Here is a 16401-nt window from a genome sequence, read left to right as displayed (position 1 = left end):
TATATTGATGATAGATTACTGACAGTAATTATATTAATGATAGATTACTGACAGTAATTATAATGGGGATTACTGACAGTAATTATATTAATGATAGATTACTGACACTAATTATATTAATGATAGATTACTGACAGTAATTATATTAATGATAGATTACTGACAGTAATTATAATGGGGATTACTGACAGTAATTATATTAATGATAGATTACTGACACTAATTATATTAATGATAGATTACTGACAGTAATTATAATGGGGATTACTGACAGTAATTATATAAATGATAGATTACTGACACTAATTATATTAATGATAGATTACTGACAGTAATTATAATGGGGATTACTGACAGTAATTATATTAATGATAGATTACTGACACTAATTATATTAATGATAGATTACTGACAGTAATTATAATGGGGATTACTGACAGTAATTATATAAATGATAGATTACTGACAGTAATTATATAAATGATAGATTACTGACAGTAATTATATAAATGATAGATTACTGACACTAATTATATTAATGATAGATTACTGACAGTAATATATTAATGATAGATTACTGACAGTAATTATATTGGGGATTACTGACACTAATTATATTAATGATAGATTACTGACAGTAATTATATTGATGATAGATTACTGACAGTAATTATAATGGGGATTACTGACAGTAATTATATAAATGATAGATTACTGACAGTAATTATAATGGGGATTACTGACAGTAATTATATTGATGATAGATTACTGACAGTAATTATATAAATGTTAGATTACTGACAGTAATTATATCGATGATAGATTACTGATAGTAATTATAATGGGGATTACTGACAGTAATTATATCAATGATAGATTACTGACAGTAATTATAATGGGGATTACTGACAGTAATTATATTAATGATAGATTACTGACAGTAATTATAATGGGGATTACTGACAGTAATTATATTAATGGTAGATTACTGACAGTAATTATAATGGGGATTACTGACAGTAATTATATTAATGATAGATTACTGACAGTAATTATATAAATGATACATTACTGACAGTAATTATAATGGGGATTACTGACAGTAATTATATAAATGATAGATTACTGACAGTAATTATAATGGGGATTACTAACAGTAATTATATTGATGATAGATTACTGACAGTAATTATATTAATGATAGATTATTGACAGTAATTATATAAATGATAGATTACTGACAGTAATTATAATGGGGATTACTGACAGTAATTATATAAATGATAGATTACTGACAGTAATTAGAATGGGGATTACTGACAGTAATTATATTAATGATAGATTACTGACAGTAATTATATTGATGATGGATTACTGACAGTAATTATATTAATGATAGATTATTGACTTTAATTATATTGATGATAGATTACTGACAGTAATTATATTGATGATGGATTACTGACAGTAATTATATAAATGATAGATTACTGACAGTAATTAGAATGGGGATTACTGACAGTAATTATATTGATGATGGATTACTGACAGTAATTATATTAATGATAGATTATTGACTTTAATTATATTGATGATAGATTACTGACAGTAATTATATTAATGATAGATTATTGACTTTAATTATATTGATGATAGATTACTGACAGTAATTATATTGATGATAGATTACTGACAGTAATTATATAAATGATAGATTACTGACAGTAATTATATTGATGATAGATTACTGACAGTAATTATATAAATGATAGATTACTGACAGTAATTATAATGGGGATTACTGACAGTAATTATATAAATGATAGATTACTGACAGTAATTATAATGGGGATTACTGACAGTAATTATATAAATGATAGATTACTGACAGTAATTATATTAATGATAGATTATTGACAGTAATTATATAAATGATAGATTACTGACAGTAATTATAATGGGGATTACTGACAGTAATTATATAAATGATAGATTACTGACAGTAATTAGAATGGGGATTACTGACAGTAATTATATTAATGATAGATTACTGACAGTAATTATATTGATGATGGATTACTGACAGTAATTATATTAATGATAGATTATTGACTTTAATTATATTGATGATAGATTACTGACAGTAATTATATTGATGATGGATTACTGACAGTAATTATATAAATGATAGATTACTGACAGTAATTAGAATGGGGATTACTGACAGTAATTATATTGATGATGGATTACTGACAGTAATTATATTAATGATAGATTATTGACTTTAATTATATTGATGATAGATTACTGACAGTAATTATATAAATGATAGATTACTGACAGTAATTATATTGATGATAGATTACTGACAGTAATTATAATGGGGATTACTGACAGTAATTATATTGATGATAGATTACTGACAGTAATTATATTAATGATAGATTACTGACAGTAATTATATAAATGATAGATTACTGACAGTAATTATATTGATGATAGATTACTGACAGTAATTATATTAATGATAGATTACTGACAGTAATTATAATGGGGATTACTGACAGTAATTATATTAATGATAGATTACTGACACTAATTATATTAATGATAGATTACTGACAGTAATTATATTAATGATAGATTACTGACAGTAATTATAATGGGGATTACTGACAGTAATTATATAAATGATAGATTACTGACAGTAATTATATTAATGGTAGATTACTGACAGTAATTATAATGGGGATTACTGACAGTAATTATATTAATGATAGATTACTGACAGTAATTATAATGGGGATTACTGACAGTAATTATATTAATGATAGATTACTGACACTAATTATATTAATGATAGATTACTGACAGTAATTATAATGGGGATTACTGACAGTAATTATATTGATGATAGATTACTGACAGTAATTATATTAATGATAGATTACTGACAGTAATTATAATGGGGATTACTGACAGTAATTATATTAATGATAGATTACTGACACTAATTATATTAATGATAGATTACTGACAGTAATTATATTAATGATAGATTACTGACAGTAATTATAATGGGGATTACTGACAGTAATTATATAAATGATAGATTACTGACAGTAATTATATTAATGGTAGATTACTGACAGTAATTATAATGGGGATTACTGACAGTAATTATATTAATGATAGATTACTGACAGTAATTATAATGGGGATTACTGACAGTAATTATATTAATGATAGATTACTGACAGTAATTATATTGATGATAGATTACTGACAGTAATTATATTGATGATAGATTACTGACAGTAATTATATAAATGATAGATTACTGACAGTAATTATATTGATGATAGATTACTGACAGTAATTATATAAATGATAGATTACTGACAGTAATTATAATGGGGATTACTGACAGTAATTATATAAATGATAGATTACTGACAGTAATTATAATGGGGATTACTGACAGTAATTATATAAATGATAGATTACTGACAGTAATTATATTAATGATAGATTATTGACAGTAATTATATAAATGATAGATTACTGACAGTAATTATAATGGGGATTACTGACAGTAATTATATAAATGATAGATTACTGACAGTAATTAGAATGGGGATTACTGACAGTAATTATATTGATGATGGATTACTGACAGTAATTATATTAATGATAGATTATTGACTTTAATTATATTGATGATAGATTACTGACAGTAATTATATAAATGATAGATTACTGACAGTAATTATATTGATGATAGATTACTGACAGTAATTATATAAATGATAGATTACTGACAGTAATTATAATGGGGATTACTGACAGTAATTATATTAATGATAGATTACTGACAGTAATTATATAAATGATAGATTACTGACAGTAATTATATTGATGATAGATTACTGACAGTAATTATATTAATGATAGATTACTGACAGTAATTATAATGGGGATTACTGACAGTAATTATATTAATGATAGATTACTGACACTAATTATATTAATGATAGATTACTGACAGTAATTATAATGGGGATTACTGACAGTAATTATATAAATGATAGATTACTGACAGTAATTATATAAATGATAGATTACTGACACTAATTATATTAATGATAGATTACTGACACTAATTATATTAATGATAGATTACTGACAGTAATTATAATGGGGATTACTGACAGTAATTATATTAATGATAGATTACTGACACTAATTATATTAATGATAGATTACTGACAGTAATTATAATGGGGATTACTGACAGTAATTATATAAATGATAGATTACTGACAGTAATTATAATGGGGATTACTGACAGTAATTATATTAATGATAGATTACTGACAGTAATTATATAAATGATAGATTACTGACAGTAATTATATTGATGATAGATTACTGACAGTAATTATATTAATGATAGATTACTGACAGTAATTATAATGGGGATTACTGACAGTAATTATATTAATGATAGATTACTGACACTAATTATATTAATGATAGATTACTGACAGTAATTATATTAATGATAGATTACTGACAGTAATTATATTAATGATAGATTACTGACAGTAATTATAATGGGGATTACTGACAGTAATTATATTAATGATAGATTACTGACACTAATTATATTAATGATAGATTACTGACAGTAATTATAATGGGGATTACTGACAGTAATTATATAAATGATAGATTACTGACAGTAATTATATAAATGATAGATTACTGACACTAATTATATTAATGATAGATTACTGACACTAATTATATTAATGATAGATTACTGACAGTAATTATAATGGGGATTACTGACAGTAATTATATTAATGATAGATTACTGACACTAATTATATTAATGATAGATTACTGACAGTAATTATAATGGGGATTACTGACAGTAATTATATAAATGATAGATTACTGACAGTAATTATATAAATGATAGATTACTGACACTAATTATATTAATGATAGATTACTGACACTAATTATATTAATGATAGATTACTGACAGTAATATATTAATGATAGATTACTGACAGTAATTATATTGGGGATTACTGACACTAATTATATTAATGATAGATTACTGACAGTAATTATATTGATGATAGATTACTGACAGTAATTATAATGGGGATTACTGACAGTAATTATATAAATGATAGATTACTGACAGTAATTATAATGGGGATTACTGACAGTAATTATATTGATGATAGATTACTGACAGTAATTATATAAATGTTAGATTACTGACAGTAATTATATCGATGATAGATTACTGATAGTAATTATAATGGGGATTACTGACAGTAATTATATCAATGATAGATTACTGACAGTAATTATAATGGGGATTACTGACAGTAATTATATTAATGATAGATTACTGACAGTAATTATAATGGGGATTACTGACAGTAATTATATTAATGGTAGATTACTGACAGTAATTATAATGGGGATTACTGACAGTAATTATATTAATGATAGATTACTGACAGTAATTATATAAATGATACATTACTGACAGTAATTATAATGGGGATTACTGACAGTAATTATATAAATGATAGATTACTGACAGTAATTATAATGGGGATTACTGACAGTAATTATATTGATGATAGATTACTGACAGTAATTATATTAATGATAGATTATTGACAGTAATTATATAAATGATAGATTACTGACAGTAATTATAATGGGGATTACTGACAGTAATTATATAAATGATAGATTACTGACAGTAATTAGAATGGGGATTACTGACAGTAATTATATTAATGATAGATTACTGACAGTAATTATATTGATGATGGATTACTGACAGTAATTATATTAATGATAGATTATTGACTTTAATTATATTGATGATAGATTACTGACAGTAATTATATTGATGATGGATTACTGACAGTAATTATATAAATGATAGATTACTGACAGTAATTAGAATGGGGATTACTGACAGTAATTATATTGATGATGGATTACTGACAGTAATTATATTAATGATAGATTATTGACTTTAATTATATTGATGATAGATTACTGACAGTAATTATATTAATGATAGATTATTGACTTTAATTATATTGATGATAGATTACTGACAGTAATTATATTGATGATAGATTACTGACAGTAATTATATAAATGATAGATTACTGACAGTAATTATAATGGGGATTACTGACAGTAATTATATAAATGATAGATTACTGACACTAATTATATTAATGATAGATTACTGACAGTAATTATAATGGGGATTACTGACAGTAATTATATTAATGATAGATTACTGACACTAATTATATTAATGATAGATTACTGACAGTAATTATAATGGGGATTACTGACAGTAATTATATAAATGATAGATTACTGACAGTAATTATATAAATGATAGATTACTGACACTAATTATATTAATGATAGATTACTGACACTAATTATATTAATGATAGATTACTGACAGTAATATATTAATGATAGATTACTGACAGTAATTATATTGGGGATTACTGACACTAATTATATTAATGATAGATTACTGACAGTAATTATATTGATGATAGATTACTGACAGTAATTATAATGGGGATTACTGACAGTAATTATATAAATGATAGATTACTGACAGTAATTATAATGGGGATTACTGACAGTAATTATATTGATGATAGATTACTGACAGTAATTATATAAATGTTAGATTACTGACAGTAATTATATCGATGATAGATTACTGATAGTAATTATAATGGGGATTACTGACAGTAATTATATCAATGATAGATTACTGACAGTAATTATAATGGGGATTACTGACAGTAATTATATTAATGATAGATTACTGACAGTAATTATAATGGGGATTACTGACAGTAATTATATTAATGGTAGATTACTGACAGTAATTATAATGGGGATTACTGACAGTAATTATATTAATGATAGATTACTGACAGTAATTATATAAATGATACATTACTGACAGTAATTATAATGGGGATTACTGACAGTAATTATATAAATGATAGATTACTGACAGTAATTATAATGGGGATTACTAACAGTAATTATATTGATGATAGATTACTGACAGTAATTATATTAATGATAGATTATTGACAGTAATTATATAAATGATAGATTACTGACAGTAATTATAATGGGGATTACTGACAGTAATTATATAAATGATAGATTACTGACAGTAATTAGAATGGGGATTACTGACAGTAATTATATTAATGATAGATTACTGACAGTAATTATATTGATGATGGATTACTGACAGTAATTATATTAATGATAGATTATTGACTTTAATTATATTGATGATAGATTACTGACAGTAATTATATTGATGATGGATTACTGACAGTAATTATATAAATGATAGATTACTGACAGTAATTAGAATGGGGATTACTGACAGTAATTATATTGATGATGGATTACTGACAGTAATTATATTAATGATAGATTATTGACTTTAATTATATTGATGATAGATTACTGACAGTAATTATATTAATGATAGATTATTGACTTTAATTATATTGATGATAGATTACTGACAGTAATTATATTGATGATAGATTACTGACAGTAATTATATAAATGATAGATTACTGACAGTAATTATATTGATGATAGATTACTGACAGTAATTATATAAATGATAGATTACTGACAGTAATTATAATGGGGATTACTGACAGTAATTATATAAATGATAGATTACTGACAGTAATTATAATGGGGATTACTGACAGTAATTATATAAATGATAGATTACTGACAGTAATTATATTAATGATAGATTATTGACAGTAATTATATAAATGATAGATTACTGACAGTAATTATAATGGGGATTACTGACAGTAATTATATAAATGATAGATTACTGACAGTAATTAGAATGGGGATTACTGACAGTAATTATATTAATGATAGATTACTGACAGTAATTATATTGATGATGGATTACTGACAGTAATTATATAAATGATAGATTACTGACAGTAATTAGAATGGGGATTACTGACAGTAATTATATTGATGATGGATTACTGACAGTAATTATATTAATGATAGATTATTGACTTTAATTATATTGATGATAGATTACTGACAGTAATTATATAAATGATAGATTACTGACAGTAATTATATTGATGATAGATTACTGACAGTAATTATAATGGGGATTACTGACAGTAATTATATTGATGATAGATTACTGACAGTAATTATATTAATGATAGATTACTGACAGTAATTATATAAATGATAGATTACTGACAGTAATTATATTGATGATAGATTACTGACAGTAATTATATTAATGATAGATTACTGACAGTAATTATAATGGGGATTACTGACAGTAATTATATTAATGATAGATTACTGACACTAATTATATTAATGATAGATTACTGACAGTAATTATATTAATGATAGATTACTGACAGTAATTATAATGGGGATTACTGACAGTAATTATATAAATGATAGATTACTGACAGTAATTATATTAATGGTAGATTACTGACAGTAATTATAATGGGGATTACTGACAGTAATTATATTAATGATAGATTACTGACACTAATTATATTAATGATAGATTACTGACAGTAATTATAATGGGGATTACTGACAGTAATTATATTGATGATAGATTACTGACAGTAATTATATTAATGATAGATTACTGACAGTAATTATAATGGGGATTACTGACAGTAATTATATTAATGATAGATTACTGACACTAATTATATTAATGATAGATTACTGACAGTAATTATATTAATGATAGATTACTGACAGTAATTATAATGGGGATTACTGACAGTAATTATATAAATGATAGATTACTGACAGTAATTATATTAATGGTAGATTACTGACAGTAATTATAATGGGCATTACTGACAGTAATTATATTAATGATAGATTACTGACAGTAATTATAATGGGGATTACTGACAGTAATTATATTAATGATAGATTACTGACAGTAATTATATTGATGATAGATTACTGACAGTAATTATATTGATGATAGATTACTGACAGTAATTATATAAATGATAGATTACTGACAGTAATTATATTGATGATAGATTACTGACAGTAATTATATAAATGATAGATTACTGACAGTAATTATAATGGGGATTACTGACAGTAATTATATAATTGATAGATTACTGACAGTAATTATAATGGGGATTACTGACAGTAATTATATAAATGATAGATTACTGACAGTAATTATATTAATGATAGATTATTGACAGTAATTATATAAATGATAGATTACTGACAGTAATTATAATGGGGATTACTGACAGTAATTATATAAATGATAGATTACTGACAGTAATTAGAATGGGGATTACTGACAGTAATTATATTGATGATGGATTACTGACAGTAATTATATTAATGATAGATTATTGACTTTAATTATATTGATGATAGATTACTGACAGTAATTATATAAATGATAGATTACTGACAGTAATTATATTGATGATAGATTACTGACAGTAATTATATAAATGATAGATTACTGACAGTAATTATAATGGGGATTACTGACAGTAATTATATTAATGATAGATTACTGACAGTAATTATATAAATGATAGATTACTGACAGTAATTATATTGATGATAGATTACTGACAGTAATTATATTAATGATAGATTACTGACAGTAATTATAATGGGGATTACTGACAGTAATTATATTAATGATAGATTACTGACACTAATTATATTAATGATAGATTACTGACAGTAATTATATTAATGATAGATTACTGACAGTAATTATATTAATGATAGATTACTGACAGTAATTATAATGGGGATTACTGACAGTAATTATATTAATGATAGATTACTGACACTAATTATATTAATGATAGATTACTGACAGTAATTATAATGGGGATTACTGACAGTAATTATATAAATGATAGATTACTGACAGTAATTATATAAATGATAGATTACTGACACTAATTATATTAATGATAGATTACTGACACTAATTATATTAATGATAGATTACTGACAGTAATTATAATGGGGATTACTGACAGTAATTATATTAATGATAGATTACTGACACTAATTATATTAATGATAGATTACTGACAGTAATTATAATGGGGATTACTGACAGTAATTATATAAATGATAGATTACTGACAGTAATTATATAAATGATAGATTACTGACACTAATTATATTAATGATAGATTACTGACACTAATTATATTAATGATAGATTACTGACAGTAATATATTAATGATAGATTACTGACAGTAATTATATTGGGGATTACTGACACTAATTATATTAATGATAGATTACTGACAGTAATTATATTGATGATAGATTACTGACAGTAATTATAATGGGGATTACTGACAGTAATTATATAAATGATAGATTACTGACAGTAATTATAATGGGGATTACTGACAGTAATTATATTGATGATAGATTACTGACAGTAATTATATAAATGTTAGATTACTGACAGTAATTATATCGATGATAGATTACTGATAGTAATTATAATGGGGATTACTGACAGTAATTATATCAATGATAGATTACTGACAGTAATTATAATGGGGATTACTGACAGTAATTATATTAATGATAGATTACTGACAGTAATTATAATGGGGATTACTGACAGTAATTATATTAATGGTAGATTACTGACAGTAATTATAATGGGGATTACTGACAGTAATTATATTAATGATAGATTACTGACAGTAATTATATAAATGATACATTACTGACAGTAATTATAATGGGGATTACTGACAGTAATTATATAAATGATAGATTACTGACAGTAATTATAATGGGGATTACTGACAGTAATTATATTGATGATAGATTACTGACAGTAATTATATTAATGATAGATTATTGACAGTAATTATATAAATGATAGATTACTGACAGTAATTATAATGGGGATTACTGACAGTAATTATATAAATGATAGATTACTGACAGTAATTAGAATGGGGATTACTGACAGTAATTATATTAATGATAGATTACTGACAGTAATTATATTGATGATGGATTACTGACAGTAATTATATTAATGATAGATTATTGACTTTAATTATATTGATGATAGATTACTGACAGTAATTATATTGATGATGGATTACTGACAGTAATTATATAAATGATAGATTACTGACAGTAATTAGAATGGGGATTACTGACAGTAATTATATTGATGATGGATTACTGACAGTAATTATATTAATGATAGATTATTGACTTTAATTATATTGATGATAGATTACTGACAGTAATTATATTAATGATAGATTATTGACTTTAATTATATTGATGATAGATTACTGACAGTAATTATATTGATGATAGATTACTGACAGTAATTATATAAATGATAGATTACTGACAGTAATTATATTGATGATAGATTACTGACAGTAATTATATAAATGATAGATTACTGACAGTAATTATAATGGGGATTACTGACAGTAATTATATAAATGATAGATTACTGACAGTAATTATAATGGGGATTACTGACAGTAATTATATAAATGATAGATTACTGACAGTAATTATATTAATGATAGATTATTGACAGTAATTATATAAATGATAGATTACTGACAGTAATTATAATGGGGATTACTGACAGTAATTATATAAATGATAGATTACTGACAGTAATTAGAATGGGGATTACTGACAGTAATTATATTAATGATAGATTACTGACAGTAATTATATTGATGATGGATTACTGACAGTAATTATATTAATGATAGATTATTGACTTTAATTATATTGATGATAGATTACTGACAGTAATTATATTGATGATGGATTACTGACAGTAATTATATAAATGATAGATTACTGACAGTAATTAGAATGGGGATTACTGACAGTAATTATATTGATGATGGATTACTGACAGTAATTATATTAATGATAGATTATTGACTTTAATTATATTGATGATAGATTACTGACAGTAATTATATAAATGATAGATTACTGACAGTAATTATATTGATGATAGATTACTGACAGTAATTATAATGGGGATTACTGACAGTAATTATATTGATGATAGATTACTGACAGTAATTATATTAATGATAGATTACTGACAGTAATTATATTGATGATAGATTACTGACAGTAATTATATTAATGATAGATTACTGACAGTAATTATAATGGGGATTACTGACAGTAATTATATTAATGATAGATTACTGACACTAATTATATTAATGATAGATTACTGACAGTAATTATATTAATGATAGATTACTGACAGTAATTATAATGGGGATTACTGACAGTAATTATATAAATGATAGATTACTGACAGTAATTATATTAATGGTAGATTACTGACAGTAATTATAATGGGGATTACTGACAGTAATTATATTAATGATAGATTACTGACAGTAATTATAATGGGGATTACTGACAGTAATTATATTAATGATAGAATACTGACACTAATTATATTAATGATAGATTACTGACAGTAATTATAATGGGGATTACTGACAGTAATTATATTGATGATAGATTACTGACAGTAATTATATTAATGATAGATTACTGACAGTAATTATATAAATGATAGATTACTGACAGTAATTATATTGATGATAGATTACTGACAGTAATTATATTAATGATAGATTACTGACAGTAATTATAATGGGGATTACTGACAGTAATTATATTGATGATAGATTACTGACAGTAATTATATAGATGATAGATTACTGACAGTAATTATATAAATGATAGATTACTGACAGTAATTATATTGATGATAGATTACTGACAGTAATTATATTGATGATAGATTACTGACAGTAATTATATAAATGATAGATTACTGACAGTAATTATAATGGGGATTACTGACAGTAATTATATTGATGATAGATTACTGACAGTAATTATATAAATGATAGATTACTGACAGTAATTATAATGGGGATTACTGACAGTAATTATATAAATGATAGATTACTGACAGTAATTATAATGGGGATTACTGACAGTAATTATATTGATGATAGATTACTGACAGTAATTATATAAATGTTAGATTACTGACAGTAATTATATCGATGATAGATTACTGATAGTAATTATAATGGGGATTACTGACAGTAATTATATCAATGATAGATTACTGACAGTAATTATAATGGGGATTACTGACAGTAATTATATTAATGATAGATTACTGACAGTAATTATAATGGGGATTACTGACAGTAATTATATTAATGGTAGATTACTGACAGTAATTATAATGGGGATTACTGACAGTAATTATATTAATGATAGATTACTGACAGTAATTATATAAATGATACATTACTGACAGTAATTATAATGGGGATTACTGACAGTAATTATATAAATGATAGATTACTGACAGTAATTATAATGGGGATTACTGACAGTAATTATATTGATGATAGATTACTGACAGTAATTATATTAATGATAGATTATTGACAGTAATTATATAAATGATAGATTACTGACAGTAATTATAATGGGGATTACTGACAGTAATTATATAAATGATAGATTACTGACAGTAATTAGAATGGGGATTACTGACAGTAATTATATTAATGATAGATTACTGACAGTAATTATATTGATGATGGATTACTGACAGTAATTATATTAATGATAGATTATTGACTTTAATTATATTGATGATAGATTACTGACAGTAATTATATTGATGATGGATTACTGACAGTAATTATATAAATGATAGATTACTGACAGTAATTAGAATGGGGATTACTGACAGTAATTATATTGATGATGGATTACTGACAGTAATTATATTAATGATAGATTATTGACTTTAATTATATTGATGATAGATTACTGACAGTAATTATATTAATGATAGATTATTGACTTTAATTATATTGATGATAGATTACTGACAGTAATTATATTGATGATAGATTACTGACAGTAATTATATAAATGATAGATTACTGACAGTAATTATATTGATGATAGATTACTGACAGTAATTATATAAATGATAGATTACTGACAGTAATTATAATGGGGATTACTGACAGTAATTATATAAATGATAGATTACTGACAGTAATTATAATGGGGATTACTGACAGTAATTATATAAATGATAGATTACTGACAGTAATTATATTAATGATAGATTATTGACAGTAATTATATAAATGATAGATTACTGACAGTAATTATAATGGGGATTACTGACAGTAATTATATAAATGATAGATTACTGACAGTAATTAGAATGGGGATTACTGACAGTAATTATATTAATGATAGATTACTGACAGTAATTATATTGATGATGGATTACTGACAGTAATTATATTAATGATAGATTATTGACTTTAATTATATTGATGATAGATTACTGACAGTAATTATATTGATGATGGATTACTGACAGTAATTATATAAATGATAGATTACTGACAGTAATTAGAATGGGGATTACTGACAGTAATTATATTGATGATGGATTACTGACAGTAATTATATTAATGATAGATTATTGACTTTAATTATATTGATGATAGATTACTGACAGTAATTATATAAATGATAGATTACTGACAGTAATTATATTGATGATAGATTACTGACAGTAATTATAATGGGGATTACTGACAGTAATTATATTGATGATAGATTACTGACAGTAATTATATTAATGATAGATTACTGACAGTAATTATATTGATGATAGATTACTGACAGTAATTATATTAATGATAGATTACTGACAGTAATTATAATGGGGATTACTGACAGTAATTATATTAATGATAGATTACTGACACTAATTATATTAATGATAGATTACTGACAGTAATTATATTAATGATAGATTACTGACAGTAATTATAATGGGGATTACTGACAGTAATTATATAAATGATAGATTACTGACAGTAATTATATTAATGGTAGATTACTGACAGTAATTATAATGGGGATTACTGACAGTAATTATATTAATGATAGATTACTGACAGTAATTATAATGGGGATTACTGACAGTAATTATATTAATGATAGAATACTGACACTAATTATATTAATGATAGATTACTGACAGTAATTATAATGGGGATTACTGACAGTAATTATATTGATGATAGATTACTGACAGTAATTATATTAATGATAGATTACTGACAGTAATTATATAAATGATAGATTACTGACAGTAATTATATTGATGATAGATTACTGACAGTAATTATATTAATGATAGATTACTGACAGTAATTATAATGGGGATTACTGACAGTAATTATATTGATGATAGATTACTGACAGTAATTATATAGATGATAGATTACTGACAGTAATTATATAAATGATAGATTACTGACAGTAATTATATTGATGATAGATTACTGACAGTAATTATATTGATGATAGATTACTGACAGTAATTATATAAATGATAGATTACTGACAGTAATTATAATGGGGATTACTGACAGTAATTATATTGATGATAGATTACTGACAGTAATTATATAAATGATAGATTACTGACAGTAATTATATTGATGGTAGATTACTGACAGTAATTATATAAATGATAGATTACTGACAGTAATTATATAAATGATAGATTACTGACAGTAATTATATTAATGATAGATTACTGACAGTAATTATATAAATGATAGATTACTGACAGTAATTATATTGGGGATTACTGACAGTAATTATAATGATGATAGATTACTGACAGTAATTATATTAAGGACCTCCGACTGACAGGAATTGTAACCAGGCCCAGCTTCAGGCCTCGGCCTCCCGCTCGCTGCCCCGGGGCCTCAAGGCCGGATCCCGCCCGCCGCCGCCATCTTGCTGCAGGAGAAACCGTGGCGGAAGTAAGGAAGCCGCAGGAGGACCCGGAAGTCAATCTCACCAGGGAGGAAGAGAGGTCACGGCGCAGACGTCAGAGGTTCCTTGGACAATGGGCGTGACGTCACAGGGCCAATCTCCTGCAAAAAGATCCCAGTGTCTTCATCAATATAATGGATGATAACTGGGGGATCAATGTATCTTCATCAATATAATGGGTGATATCTGGGGAATCACTGTATCTTCATCAATATAATGGGTGATAACTGGGGTATCAATGTATCTTCATCAATATAATGGATGATAACTGGGGGATCAATGTATCT

At 24.8% G+C, this 16401-nt stretch overlaps 1 protein-coding gene across 4 annotated transcripts in view; it reads right to left on the bottom strand.

Annotated features, from left to right (window-relative positions):
* Positions 1-16129, bottom strand: part of LOC139247684 (C-type lectin domain family 7 member A-like) — an 82914-nt gene extending 66785 nt beyond the window's left edge. For 2 of the 4 annotated variants that reach the window (XM_070871771.1, XM_070871774.1), the window contains exon 1: positions 15987-16129. The gene's annotated coding sequence lies outside the window, so the exon portion shown is untranslated. Of the gene's footprint in view, positions 1-15957 lie in introns of all 4 variants that reach the window. The other 2 variants (XM_070871772.1, XM_070871773.1) reach the window with 2 other exon arrangements.
* Between the last annotated feature and the right edge of the window lie 272 nt (positions 16130-16401).

The sequence above is a fragment of the Pristiophorus japonicus genome, unplaced genomic scaffold (genome assembly GCF_044704955.1).
Source record: "Pristiophorus japonicus isolate sPriJap1 unplaced genomic scaffold, sPriJap1.hap1 HAP1_SCAFFOLD_281, whole genome shotgun sequence".
Lineage (NCBI taxonomy): Eukaryota > Metazoa > Chordata > Chondrichthyes > Pristiophoridae > Pristiophorus > Pristiophorus japonicus.
The sequence above is the reverse complement of the archived record's forward strand: the minus strand, read 5'-3'. Positions and strand labels throughout refer to the sequence as shown.